This window comes from Haliaeetus albicilla, unplaced genomic scaffold (assembly GCF_947461875.1).
Source record: "Haliaeetus albicilla unplaced genomic scaffold, bHalAlb1.1 scaffold_38, whole genome shotgun sequence".
NCBI classification, from domain to species: Eukaryota; Metazoa; Chordata; class Aves; order Accipitriformes; family Accipitridae; genus Haliaeetus; species Haliaeetus albicilla.
Genome location: NW_027212473.1, coordinates 746,445 through 761,559, shown reverse-complemented (window position 1 = coordinate 761,559; position 15,115 = coordinate 746,445).

Genomic DNA, 15,115 nt, shown 5'->3' with positions numbered 1-15,115 from the left:
CCTGAAAGCTCTTGCTGGTCTTCACCTTCCCCCTGCAGCCTATTCACAGGCACAACAGGTTTTGGGATCTCTGCTTTCGCAGAGACGCAATCTCTCACGGTGCGCATCCTCGGCAGAGCCTGTTCCCGAAAAGGCAAACGGCCGGCTCCTTGTCCCACATGGAAGGTGGCAGCCCGGAAAGCTCTTGCTGGTCTTCACCTTCCCCCTGCAGCCTATTCACAGGCACAACAGGTTTTGGGATCTGTGCTTGCCCAGAGAAGGAACATCTCACGGTGCGCATCCTCGGCAGAGCCTGTTCCCGAAAAGGCAAACGTCCGGCTCCTTGTCCCACACGGAAGGTGGCAGCCCTGAAAGCTCTTGCTGGTCTTCACCTTCCCCCTGCAGCCTATTCACAGGCACAACAGGTTTTGGGATCTCTGCTTGCCCAGAGAAGGAACATCTCACGGTGCGCATCCTCGGCAGAGCCTGTTCCCGAAAAGGCAAACGTCCGGCTCCTTGTCCCACACGGAAGGTGGCAGCCCGGAAAGCTCTTGCTGGTCTTCACCTTCCCCCTGCAGCCTATTCACAGGCACAACAGGTTTTGGGATCTCTGCTTTCCCAGAGAAGGAACATCTCACGGTGCGCATCCTCGGCAGAGCCTGTTCCCGAAAAGGCAAACGTCCGGCTCCTTGTCCCACACGGAAGGTGGCAGCCCTGAAAGCTCTTGCTGGTCTTCACCTTCCCCCTGCAGCCTATTCACAGGCACAACAGGTTTTGGGATCTGTGCTTGCCCCAAGACGCAATCTCTCACGGTGCGCATCCTCGGCAGAGCCTGTTCCCGAAAAGGCAAACGTCCGGCTCCTTCTCCCACACGGAAGGTGGCAGCCCGGAAAGCTCTTGCTGGTCTTCACCTTCCCCCTGCAGCCTATTCACAGGCACAACAGGTTTTGGGATCTGTGCTTGCCCAGAGAAGGAACATCTCACGGTGCGCATCCTCAGCAGAGCCTGTTCCCGAAAAGGCAAACGTCCGGCTCCTTGTCCCACACGGAAGGTGGCAGCCCTGAAAGCTCTTGCTGGTCTTCACCTTCCCCCTGCAGCCTATTCACAGGCACAACAGGTTTTGGGATCTGTGCTTGCCCAGAGAAGGTACATCTCACGGTGCGCATCCTCGGCAGAGCCTGTTCCTGAAAAGGCAAACGTCCGGCTCCTTGTCCCACACGGAAGGTGGCAGCCCGGAAAGCTCTTGCTGGTCTTCACCTTCCCCCTGCAGCCTATTCACAGGCACAACAGGTTTTGGGATCTGTGCTTGCCCAGAGAAGGAACATCTCACGGTGCGCATCCTCGGCAGAGCCTGTTCCCGAAAAGGCAAACGTCCGGCTCCTTGTCCCACACGGAAGGTGGCAGCCCAGAAAGCTCTTGCTGGTCTTCACCTTCCCCCTGCAGCCTATTCACAGGCACAACAGGTTTTGGGATCTCTGCTTTCGCAGAGACGCAATCTCTCACGGTGCGCATCCTCGGCAGAGCCTGTTCCCGAAAAGGCAAACGGCCGGCTCCTTGTCCCACACGGAAGGTGGCAGCCCGGAAAGCTCTTGCTGGTCTTCACCTTCCCCCTGCAGCCTATTCACAGGCACAACAGGTTTTGGGATCTCTGCTTGCCCAGAGAAGGAACATCTCACGGTGCGCATCCTCGGCAGAGCCTGTTCCCGAAAAGGCAAACGTCCGGCTCCTTGTCCCACACAGAAGGTGGCAGCCCGGAAAGCTCTTGCTGGTCTTCACCTTCCCCCTGCAGCCTATTCACAGGCACAAACGCACTGGGAATCTCTGCTTTCCCAAAGACACAATCTCTCACGGTGCGCATCCTCGGCAGAGCCTGTTCCCGAAAAGGCAAACGGCCGGCTCCTTGTCCCACACGGAAGGTGGCAGCCCGGAAAGCTCTTGCTGGTCTTCACCTTCCCCCTGCAGCCTATTCACAGGCACAACAGGTTTTGGGATCTCTGCTTTCCCAGAGACGCAATCTCTCACGGTGAGCATCCTCGGCAGAGCCTGTTCCCAAAAAGGCAAACGTCCGGCTCCTTGTCCCACACGGAAGGTGGCAGCCCTGAAAGCTCTTGCTGGTCTTCACCTTCCCCCTGCAGCCTATTCACAGGCACAACAGGTTTTGGGATCTCTGCTTGCCCAGAGACGCAATCTCTCATGGTGCGCATCCTCGGCAGAGCCTTTTCCCGAACAGGCAAACGGCCGGCTCCTTGTCCCACACGGAAGGTGGCAGCCCTGAAAGCTGTTGCTGGTCTTCACCTTCCCCCTGCAGCCTATTCACAGGCACAACAGGTTTTGGGAATCTGTGCTTGCCCAGAGAAGGAACATCTCACGGTGCGCATCCTCGGCAGAGCCTGTTGCCGAAAAGGCAAACGTCCGGCTCCTTGTCCCACACGGAAGGTGGCAGCCCTGAAAGCTGTTGCTGGTCTTCACCTTCCCCCTGCAGCCTATTCACAGGCACAACCGCACTGGGAATCTCTGCTTTCCCAAAGACACAATCTCTCACGGTGCGCATCCTCGGCAGAGCCTGTTCCCGAAAAGGCAAACGTCCGGCTCCTTGTCCCACACGGAAGGTGGCAGCCCGGAAAGCTCTTGCTGGTCTTCACCTTCCCCCTGCAGCCTATTCACAGGCACAACAGGTTTTGGGATCTGTGCTTGCCCAGAGAAGGAACATCTCACGGTGCGCATCCTCGGCAGAGCTTGTTCCCGAAAAGGCAAACGTCCGGCTCCTTGTCCCACACGGAAGGTGGCAGCCCTGAAAGCTCTTGCTGGTCTTCACCTTCCCCGTGCAGCCTATTCACAGGCACAACAGGTTTTGGGATCTCTGCTTTCCCAGAGACGCAATCTCTCACGGTGAGCATCCTCGGCAGAGCCTGTTCCCGAAAAGGCAAACGTCCGGCTCCTTGTCCCACACGGAAGGTGGCAGCCCTGAAAGCTCTTGCTGGTCTTCACCGTCCCTTGGCTGTCTATTCACAGGTAAAATCACCCTGGGGTTCAGTGCTTTTCCTTAGACCTGGCAGTTCAAAAAACTTTTAGTTTGCTGATGTTAAAGAGCATTTATGTTGCTATTGCAAAAAATAGATGTTGCAATACTTTGAGGTTGCTATTGCAAAACTTTGAAGTTGCTCTTGCAAAGCGTTCGGTTGGCTATTGCAAAACATTGATGTTGGTATTGCAAAAGACATTGAGGTTGGTATTGCAAAACACGTTGTGGTTCCTATTGCAAAACCTCTTGAGGTTGATATTGCATAATGTGTTGGTGTTGCTATTGCAAAAAATATTGAGGTTGCTATTGCAAAACATGTTATTTTTGCTATTGCAAAACACATCAAGGTTGCTACTGCACGACATTGAGGTGGTATTGCAAAACACATTATTTTTTGCTATTGCAAAACACATCAAGGTTGCTACTGCACGACATTGAGGTTGCTATTGCAAACCACATTGAGGTGGTATTGCAAAACACTGTGAGGTTGCTATTGCAAAACACTTTGAGGTTACTATTGCAAAATACATTCAGTTTGATATTGCAAAACGTTGAGGTTGGTATTGCAAAACACATGGAGATTGCTATTAAAAAACACATTTAGGTTCAAGTTGCAAAACATTGTGGTTGCTATTGCAAATCACACTGAGGTTGTTATTGTAAATCCGTGAGGTTACTATTGCAAAACTTTTAGGTTGCTCTTGCAAAATGTTGTGTTGGCTATTGCAAAATATGGTGAGGTTGCTATTGCAAAACGTTGATGTTGCTATTGAAAACCACACTGAGGTTGGTATTGCAAAACACATCAAGATTGCTATTGCAAAACATTGAGGTTGCTGTTGCAAAACAATGTTGAGATTGCTCTTGCAAACTTTGAGTTTCCGATTGCAAAAAAATTTTGAGGACACTATTGAAAAACACATTGAGTTTGGTATTGCAAAACGTTTAGGTTTCTATTGCAAAACAACATTGAGGTTGCTGTTGCAAAAAATGTTGAGTTTGCTATTGCGAAACATTGAGCTTTGTATTGCAAAACATGTTGATACTGCTATTGCAAAAGACGATGAGGTTGCTATTGCAAAACACGTTGAGGTGCTATTGCAAAACATCGAGGTTTCTCTTGCACAACACGTTCATTTGGCTCTTGCAAAACACTTTGAAGTTCCTATTGCAAAAACGTTGTGGTTGGTATTGCAAAACACGTTTAGGTTGCTATTGCAAAACGTGTGGAGGTTGCTATTGTGAACCACTTCAAGGTTGCTATTGCAAAACACATTGTGGTTGCTATTGCAAAACACATTGTGGTTGATATTGCAAAACACTTTGAGGTTGCTATTGTAAAAAACATTGAGGTTGAAATTGTAAAACACCTTTAGGATGCTACTGCAAAACTTTAAGGTTACTATTGCAAAACACATTGAGGTTGCTATTACAAAACACATTTAGGTTGATATTGCAAAACTCTGAGGTTGCTATTGCAAAACACTATGTTGACTTTGCTATTGCAAAACACATAGAGATTGCTACTGCAAAACTTTGAGGTTACTATTTGCGGCGCTTTCCCATCACAACAATCTAGGAGAAACGACGCATTGCCAGGGACTCGCCCTGGGGAGAAATGGACCAACACAGATACTGTGGATCAAGCGATTTCTCCGTTTAATTGCTGCGTAACACTTGGTTATATACCATAGCCATGCGCAAGCCATCTACTGATTGGTTAACATGTACTGTCCACGCGCCTAAAGCAATAGTTCGATTGGATAAGGTCTTCTGATCATGCGAACGATTCCTCCTGTCTTTGCCTTGCCAGGTGTACTGCTTTCGGTCACGTAGGCCCATCTTGTTTAGCTTTTTGTGCCTGTTTCATCAAACTTTGTAGCAACAGTTAGCCTTCCCTGGGTCCTTGAGGCCCGCTACTTGCAGGTGCCTCTGGCTCAGATTGAACAGCCCCATTGTGTCTCTTGTTGGCTATGTATCTATTTTTCTAATTATCCCACACTACTGAAAAACTTTTATGTTGCTCTTGCAAAATGTTGGGTTGGCTATTGCAAAACGTTGATGTTGCTATTGCAAAACACGTTATGTCTGCTATTGTAAAACACGTGATTCCTATTGCAAAACGCATTGAGGTTGCTATTGCAAACCGTGAGGTTGCTATTTTAAAATGTTGAGGTTGCTATTGCAAAACACTTTGAGGTTGCGGTTGCAAAATACTTGAGGTGCTATTGCAAAACATTGAGATTGCTGTTCAAAAACACGAGGTTGGTGTTGCAAACATTGAGGTTGCTATTGCAAAAAAATTTGAGGTTGCTACTGCAAGACATTGAGGTTGCTATTGCAAAACACATTGTGGTTGGTATTGTAAAACACTTTGAGGTTGATATTGCAAAATTCTCAGATTGCTATGGCAAAACATGTTGCGGTTTCTATTGCAAAATATTGAGGTTGTTATTGCAAAACATGTTGAGGTTGCTATCACAAAACATTGATTTTGCTATCTCCCGGTGAGACAGAGGAGAGCTCTACACAAAGCCCTCTGTCTCAAACACCCTTTTGATTGTGGTTTCTTAGCAATTGGAGTGCAGATGCTGACAAGCACTTTTACATTAAGAGTAGTTTCATCTCAGCAATTGAAATACCAGGACTGACCCCCTGACCAACACTTTTCCCAGAAATCCACTGCTGCTGAGCAGGGCTGACTCCTCAGCAGTGCAGTCAGTGGGCAGAGGTCCTGCTCCTCATGGCACATTCAGCTAGCATCAACGAGAGCTCCAGCTATGGAGCTGAACATACATCTCTTTGAAATTGAAAAGCTGTGGTGAGTATGTAGTATGAGAAATGGCTTTGATTTTTGTCGGAGAATAATGCCCTAACTTCTCGCTGTCCTTTCCTCCTTGTTCAGTGCTCCACACCTAGAGGCAGCAGATGTCTAATAGCAGCTCCATCACTGAGTTCCTCCTCGCTGTTGCCTCCTCCTCCTCCTGTTGCCTCCTACAGCATCCTGGTGCAAACTCCTCTCTGTTAGTGTTGCCTCCACTTGCCTCCTGTTTCATCCTATTATCTCCTCCTTTTTCTCTTTTTGTTGACTCCTGTTGCTGCCTCCTTCTTTTGTCTCTGGTGTCCTACTCTGTCATCCTCTTGTCTCCTCTTTCTTCCTTCTTCTGTGGCCTCCTATTGCCTCCTCCTCCTCCACTTGCCTCCTGTTGCCTCATCTGGCATCCTGTGGTCTCTTCCTTTTTCTCTTTCTGTTGCCTCCTCCTCCTTCTTGTCCTGCTCCTTCCTTTTGCCTCCTCCTCCTTCACCTGTGTCCATCTGTGTCCTCCTCCTGCCTCCAGAATTCTGCCCCCACTATTGCCTCCTGTTGCATCCTCCTCCTCCTCCTGTTTCCTACTCCTATTCCTCTTGCTGACCTTTGTCTCCTGGTACCTCTTCCTCCTAAGCCCCTCTTGCCTCCTTTTGCCTCTCTCCTTTGCTTCATCTCGTAAGCCTCCTCTCCTCAACTGTTGCCTTCTGCTGCCTCCTCTTGCCTCCACTTCCTCATCCTCCTCTTGTTTGCTCTGTCTTCCTCCTGCTCCTCCTCCTCCTTTCACTGCCTTCTCTTGACCCTTGGTATGTCCTCCTCCTCCTCCTTCCCCTCTTCCTCTTTTCTCCTCTTGCCTCCTGTTGCTACTTGTTTTGTCCTCGGCCTCCTCCTCCTCATGTTCCCTTCTCCTCCAGGAGGCAAGAGGAGATCCTGGGAGAGTGAAGGAAGAGCAGGCAGGGAAAGGCAGCAGGAGGCAAGAGGACGTGGAGACAGGAGGCAGGAGGAAGAGGAGGATGCAACAGGAGGCAACAGCAGTCAATATTAGGAGGAGGAGGAGAAGGCAAGAGCAGGATGAGGTGGAGGAGGGAATGGGAGGCAGGAGGATGCAAGAGCAGGAGGTGGAGGAGGAGGCAAGAGGAGGCAACAAGAAGCAAGAGGAGGCAAGAGGAAGAAAGAGAGGAGGGGGAGGAGGAGGAACAGAGGGGGAAGTAGGCAAGAGGAGGCCATATGAGCCAGATCGGCCAGCAGGAGGCGAAGAGAGGAAAGTGGAGGAGGAGTAAGAGGCAAGAGGAGGTAAGAGGAGGCAAGAGGATGATGAGGCAAAAGGAGGCCAAAGGAGGAGGAAGAGAAGGAGAAGGAAATTGGAGGCAGCAGGAGGCAAGACGAGAACAGCAAAGCAGGTGGAGAAGGAGGCACTAAAAGGCCAGTGGAGCCCCTAGAAGGAGGAAGACACCTTTTCCTTTTGCCTCCTGTTGCCTGCTGTTGCCTCCTCCCTCGTCATGTTGTGTCCTGTTTCTCCTCTTGCCTTCACCGATTCTTCCATCCTTCTCCACCTCCTCCTCGTCCTCCTCCATTACCTGTTTTATCCTGTTTCCTCTTCATGCATCTTATGGCATACCGTTGCCACCTCCTGTTTTGCTTCCTCTTGCCTCCTTTTGCCTCCTGCTTTACCTCTGGTGTCCTCCTGTGTCCCCTCTTGGCTCAAGTTTGTCTTACTTCTTTGCCTTCTGTTGCCTCCTGCAGCATCCTGTTGCCTCCTCCTCCTTTTCTTGTTGATTTGATTTGTGGTAAATTAAATTGATTTTGTTTCTTCCTCAAGTTGAGTCTGTTTTTTGCCCGTGACCATAAGTGGTGAGTGATCCCTCCCAGTCCTTATCTTGACCCATGCACCTGCCTTTTTATTTCTCCTTATCCCACCAGGGGCAAGTGGGAGTGAATGAGCAGCTGCATGGTGCTTTGATACCAGCTGGGCTTAAACCATGACAGCCTCCTGGTACCTCTTCCTCCTAAGACCCTCTTGCCTCCTGTTGCCTCTCTCCTTTGCTCCATCCTGTAGGCCTCCTCTCCTCAACTCTTGCCTTCTGCTGCCTCCTCTTGCCTCCACTTCTTCATCCTCCTCTTGTCTCCTCTTGCTTCCTCCTCCTCCTCCTCCTTCCCCTCTTGGTCTTTTCTCCTCTTGCCTCCTTTTGCCACTTGTTTTTTCCTGTTGCCTCCTCCTCCTCTTCACTCCTCCTCTTACTCTTGCATCATGTTGCATCCTCCTCTGTGCATCCTGTTGCCTCTTACTGCCCCTAATGCCTACTCCTCCACCTCCTCCAGATTTGTACTCTTGCCTCCTCTTGTCTCCTTCTCCTCTTCCTTATATTGTCTCCTCTTGCCTCCTCTTGTCTTCTACTTCACCTGCTCATCATCAACATCCTCCTGTTGCTTTCTCTTACCTCCTTTTTACTCCTCGTGCATGTACCTCCTTTTGCTTCCTTCTCCTCCTGTTGCTTCCTGTCCCCTTCTCCTCCTCCTCCTCCTCTGTTTGCCTCTTTTTCATGTCCTTTTTCCTTGTCCTCTTGTTTCCTCCTGTGCTCTCCTTTTCCTGTTGCCTCTTATTGTCTCCTCCTTCTGTTTCCTCCACCAGCTTTCTCCTGCTCCTCCTCATCTATTTCTCCATTTGCCTACTCTTGCGTCCTGTTTTTATTCAATCCTACTCATGTTGCCTCTGGTCTCCTCATTCTTCCATTTCCTCCTCCTCCTTATCCTCCTCATGTTATGTCTTCCTTCTGTTGCCACCTTTTTCCTTCCATTGTCTCTTGTTTCCTCCTCTTGCCTTCTTCTCTTTCTCCTCCTGTTGCCTCTTGTTGGTTCCTTTTCCCTTATCTCCTGTGTGCTGCTTTGTCCTTCTGTTGACTCCTCTTTTTCCTTCTCCTATTGACTCCTGTTGACTTATTGCCTCTTCCTCCTCCTCCTGTTGCCTCCTCCTGCCTCTTGTTTCATCCTGTTGCCTCCTTTTTCTGTTTTTCTTGCCCCCTCTGGCCCCCTTCTCCTTGTCCTCCTGTGGCCTCCTGTTGCCTCCTGGCTTTTTATAGAAAGAGCACTGTCTGTAAATCAAGCATTTACAAGTCCTAAGGGGGCAACTTGGACTGGAACTGCTACAGGACAGTGAGATCTGTGACAGCCCTGTGGCCAGGGATGCCTCCACCATTGTCTGCTTCTGCTGAGGACTGAGGCAGTGACTCATATTCTTTTATATGGGTTTCAAGTCCAGATTAGGATTCTTGTACTGAGACAGCAAACCACGTACTCAGATTTGACCTGATCTGCAGAGGGTCCAGGTAATTAGGAAACATAAGTTAAGTTACATTAGGATCCAGGTGATTAGAAATTATAAGTTCAGTTGTATTATAAATTCTGTATTCTGCTACTTATAAACTGTTCTACATTGATTCTGCTTGTAGAAATCCTGTGCTATTCTACTCATAAATTTGACGCTGTACTAGTTATAGTATCCTGTTAAGAAAAGAAAGCTTAATTATAACTATGATTTAGTGCCATAATCATTCTGGCAAGAATTCCTAAAAGAACCTGTCTTTCCCCTTAGTCTCGGGTGACACTCTTGCACACAGTTCTCCACAATGTGACATGGGAAGGAGGTGGCTCATGATAGCTGCTTGTAGTTCAGCAGCTCAAACTTGACATCATCTGCAAAGAGGAGGAATGTCATCACTGCCACAGCAGGTACAATTTCCAGGGAAGATTCATAGCAAAGTTCTAGAGAAAAGGTCGTTTACAGAAACAGCTTTTGCAGAGTCAGTTGTTTTGCAGGAGCTCAAGCTGTCCCCTGACCTTTGGTGGTAATTGTCTACTTCTCCCAGCCCTTTACAAGGAACAGGAAGCACACAAGCCACGATCCCCAAGACCTGGAGGGGGAAAGCAGAGGGCACCTGCTTCCTTCTCCCCAGGGATAATCACTGTGGGGAACGTGAGCTCCCGCAGCCATCATTCGTCAATGTCCAGCTGGAAGATGGGTCTGTGAACCACAAATATGAGTCATTTGCCATGGAATTGCTCTTGGACCACAGCAAAGATCCTGAGGTTCCTGAGTCCTGCAACGAGGACATGCTGCCCAGGGAAAAGACAAAAAGGCTGATGAGACAATATATTAGAGATAGGAAAAGTGAAAGCTTTTGAAAAAAAAACCCCATGTTCTCAATTTTTTTCTTTCACCTCCTTAAAATATTTGCTGACATCTCTTGGCTAGAGAAGATCCCAGGCATTTCCACATGTGGAATACCTGTAAGACTTATTCCCGTGGATTATCTTTGGCACAGACCCAGCATTATCCCCTGTCTCTCTGCTTGGTCTCTCCACTGACCGCAGGGAAGAGTGAAGCCCTGTGGGGTGCTGAATACCTTCTCAGACTGGATCTCAACTTGGTTTTTCTCTAGGTTTGCCAAGAAGCTGCTCCAGGTACACGAGGTGGTCTCAGAGTGCTGCTATGATGCTCAGGGAAGGATCGCTCCTCAGGGCCCAGGCTCTCAGGAAGACTGAAGCCCTACAGGGCGAGGGGGACCAGGATGCCAGCCCACCTTGTCCAGCTTCAGCTGTCCCAGCATGTAATCAGACACAGCTCCCCAGACAGCCACGATCTCTGGAAAGCAAGGAAAAGAGGTCCCAGGCTCTAGGCTAGACAGCTCATGGACTCTCCGCAAGCTCCTTGCCCCGGGGATGACAGATGCTGGTGTACACAGAGAGCCCAGAAAAACACTGCCATGGCTGTGGAGGTCCCAGAGAAAGCTGGCTCTGAATGGTCCCACTTTTGAGGGGACTGAGCCCTGCCCACAGGAGCCTCGATACTCAGGGCAACCCCAGTACCAGGACCTGGCAGTCCTGGCAGCCACATTGTCCCCCGAGCCCGGTGGAATCCTCAGGCAGGGCTCTTGTGACAGTCCCCAGCCCTGTCCAGCCTCCCCACAGCCCAGCTTCTGATGTCTGACAGCCCCACTGCGACCCCTGGGAAAGGAGCTTCCCAAACCCTCACCATTGGTGGAGAGCTGCAGTAGTGTGGACAACAAGCAGCTCAGCTCCAAGCTGATGGCCATGGTGCAGCAGCCCTCCATTGACCTTACTACTTGCCCTCAGCTCAGGAGAAGGGACACTCTTCCTGGCTCCTCACCCCAAACTCCTCTCTGACGTTCTCCCATCCATCAGCGAGGGTCCCCCAGCGCATCCCTGCTGCCTCCTGACCCCACTCTCAGCCACAGAGCGGCTCTGAAGGGCAGCGGTGGGGAGTCCCTGAGCAGTGCCCAGCAGCACCCAGGCCTCACTGGGAAGTGCCGGTACTGCTGTGGCACTGGGGACACCTCCCTCTGATGCACTGCACCCCCCTGTGACATCAGCCCACGTCATTTGAAGGTCCATTGTGACACCAGCAGGGAGATGGTACAGCTGGGCAGGGAGGCGAGAGATTTCCCCCCTTGTCCTGAGAAACAGTCACCCTTTTCTCACCAGTCCTTTTCCAAATATTGTGTCTGCCCCCTGCACCAACAGGGCTCTGATACTGGGACCCTGTCTGGTCAGGCGGGGTTTTGGGGTTGGCTGCAGTTGGGATGTTTTCAAGAGATGGGATTGAAGGTCTGTGGGGTACAGCAGCCCCTCCTGTGTTACCAAACACTCTCTGCATTGTCTCACTCTCATCGTAGGAACAGCACATGCTTCACTGCACTAGTTTTGGCTGGGATGCAGTTAGTTTTCTTCATGGCAGCCCATAGGGTAATGTGGTTTGGTTTTATGACCAAAGCAGTCCTGATAAAACACTGATGATTCAGCTATTGCTGAACAGTGCTTGCACAGCATCAAGGGCTTCTCTGTTCCTCACTCTTGCCCACCAGCAAGTAGGCTGGGGGTGGGCAAGAAGCTGCAAGGGGACATAGCCGGGACAGCTGACCCCAGCAGACCAAGGGGATATTGCATACATTATGACGTCATGCTTAGCAATCAAAGCTGGGGCAAGAAGGAGTAAGGCGGTGAGGTGGGTATGTTAAAGGCTATGGTGTTTGTCTTCCCAGCTAATTCCCTCAGATACTGGATATGTCCCTCAGCAGTGGTCCACTTGACTTGGTAACCTGCATGATCTTCTTTGAAGGGATACCTTTCCTTCGCACTCAACTGGAGCCAACTCTAGGGGCACCTGATATAGTTGGGGGCTGGTCTCCAGTTTAGCCACAATGTCTGTTTGTGTGTCTTCAGATCCAGAGACCCTCTCTTCTCCTTGAGGGTGTAAATAGTCATGAATAGTGCTCTGTAGGCACAGGCCAGGTCCCCAAACAGTGCAACAACTTGTGTCTCTTTGGGATAGCCAGGGCCAGGGCATGCTCTTTTCAAACATTCTGTCACTTCATTAGGATCCCACACTTGTGCGGGGGTGAAGTCCCAGACATGACAACCATTCCAGGTACCTGCCCAGATTCTTCCATGTGCCTTGCCACCTAATACTGCACTGCCTTGGGTCATATCCCAGTGCTGATCTCTCAAAAGAGCTGCTTAACCTTTGAAAAAGCAGAAACAATATTCCTAAGAAGTACCAACAGGAGTATTGGAGTATACCCAAGGATGCTCACGATACTGAAAAGTTATTGTAAGAAGAGAGAAAATACCTACCTCACAGGAGAAAAAGGGGAAGGTGCCCTTCTCTTTCCTCCACTAATTGGCTCTTGGAAGAGAAAAGGGAAAAACTGTAATTGTGAAGTGTCTCCGTAAGGTAGTTCCCAAAATACAGGCAAGGCATAAATGCAGGGCCCAAATACCAAAACAGGATCAAGGCCACTGCTTTTATCATAATTCTTCCAGGCAAAACACCACCAACTGCTACACAGCACAGCAAAAAAGGGAGCATGGCACAGATCGGATAAAGCAATGTCGAGAACAGAGAAGTCAACATCATGACCAGCAACTCTTCAAGAGATGTAATAATTATAGGTTCCCTCTAGTACACTCTGGTCAAACACTTTGAGCCTCATGTTGGGCTTAACCCCAGTAGGCAGCTAAGCATCACACAGCTCACACAGCTCAATCACTTCCCAACCTGCAATGGAATAGGGAGAGAATTGGGAGTTAAAGTGCAAAAACATTTGAGTTGAGATAAAGACAATTTAATAAGAAGAATAGGGGGGAACACCCACACATGCACAAAAATACCCAACCCAAACCAAGAAAAGTACGTGATGCAAAAAAATCCCAATTGCTCACCGCCGATGGATGCTCAGCCAGTACCTGAGAAACAGCAGCCCCCTGCAATTATTCCCACCCACCCCCACCACCTCCCCAATTTGATTTCTGAGCACAACATCATATGGTCTGGAATATCCCTTTGGTCATCTGGGGTCAGCGGTCCCAGGTGTGTCCCCTCCCAACTTCTTGTTCACCCCATGCCTGCTCACTGGCAGGGCACTATGAAAAGCAGAAAAGGCCTCAATGCTAACTAGGCAAGAACTGCTCAGCAATATGTAAAACATCCCTGTGCTACCAGCACTGTTGTAAGAACACATCCAAAACATAGCACCATACAGGCTCCCATGATGAAAATTAACTCTGTCCCAGCTAAAACCAGCACACAGGCACCATTATTGATAAACACGCACACGCTTTCAGTTGCAGATACAGCTGTAAAATATGTACAACTATAGATACAGCCAGACACCGCAGCTTTCCGCATTGCAGATACAAGTATGGTCACACACGCAAGCACACACTCCATTACACCTACAACTACAGCTGCAGCTCCTAATACCATTACGGATAGAGGTGCCATTAAACATACAGGTACTGATCCAAATGCAATTGAAGGCACACACATACAGATACCAGTACAGACGCAGGTACAGGTACAATTAGGCATGGAGGTACCCATATAGATACTGTTACAGACACTGATTGCAGTAAAAAGACCGCGACACTGCTACAGACAGTCACACCCATACCGAGACCGTGAGATGTACAAAGACCATTAGAGAGAGCCTTGCTGATACTATGTCAGCTAGCGAGTCTTTGGAACTTAAAAGAGGGACTTGGAACCTATAAATGAGGTTTTGGACACTAAAAATGCATCTTTGGCCTCTAAACCTGAGCCTTTGGAAACTAAACCTGAGCCTTTGGACCATTAAAAGGAGGCTGCTCTCTAGAGAGAGGCTTTCTGCACCTTAAAATAAGGTTTTAGATCCAAAAAATGAAAATGTGGGCCCTAAAAAAGGCTATGGCTAACAAACAACAGGTTTGGACCCTAAAAAGGAGTATTTCTGCCCTAAACATGATGCTTTGGACCCTAATCAAGAAGGCAACCTATTGGTTCTTCTATAGAGCCCAGAAATGAAGCTTTGCTCCCGAATATAGGGCTTTGGGCACTCCAGTGGAGGCTTAGTGTTATGTAAAGGCAGTATTAATAAGCCTTCTCCCTCCCAAAGTCAAAGTCAAGATTAACACTTTCAAGATACTTTTTTTTTTTGCCCTTGGCTTTTGACTCATTAAGGCAAAAAGTATTCTGTTACTTTCTCTCTCTAGTTTCTACAGGGACATCCATTGCAACAGCAGAAGTGGAGGTGACGTCACATGAACCACTTCTTTGCTTAGACCTAACAAGTAAAACCACAGGAGACGTTAATTCCTGCAATGGAATGTCTTGCTCAAAGTTACTAACCATACACAATTTCAACACCGAGCTGCTCCTCTTTAAGGAGATTGATCGTGCATCCCTCACCCCTTCCACCTGGACCTCCAAGCCGCACACACAGCAACCAGCTAATAAGGCAGATAGAAACAGCAAAAAGTTTGCAGGAAGTCTGGTATCAAAGACCCTCCCTCACCCAGTCTTTATGCATGAGTAACTTTTCTTTCAATCACTTTGACAGAGCACTTGCTCCATAAACAAAGGAAAGTATTTCAGTTGAATTGTTGCAGTTTGAACTTTATTTAAAACAGCTGTAATCTAATCTGCATAGTCCTGGGGCAGTATTGAACTTCTGGAATAGCCAGGGAAACTCCAGAACAGTGACGTCACTCTGCACTGGGCCAAGCGCTGAGTCAGGGTATATTAAGGTAAAGCATGTAACCTCACCTATGCTGTATCAAGTCTGGGAAACTAGTAACCTAACTTCTTCCTGAACTTCTTCTTAACACCCTAAGAGTGAGAGGAACAAAAAAAAAAAAAAAAAAGTAAGAGCAATCAAAAGATAATTCTGCAAAGCAAAAGTAAAAAAAAATAAACAAATCCATGTAAATGCATATATTTTGATATCAATTAGCTAGGTTAGTTTGAGACTAGTTGC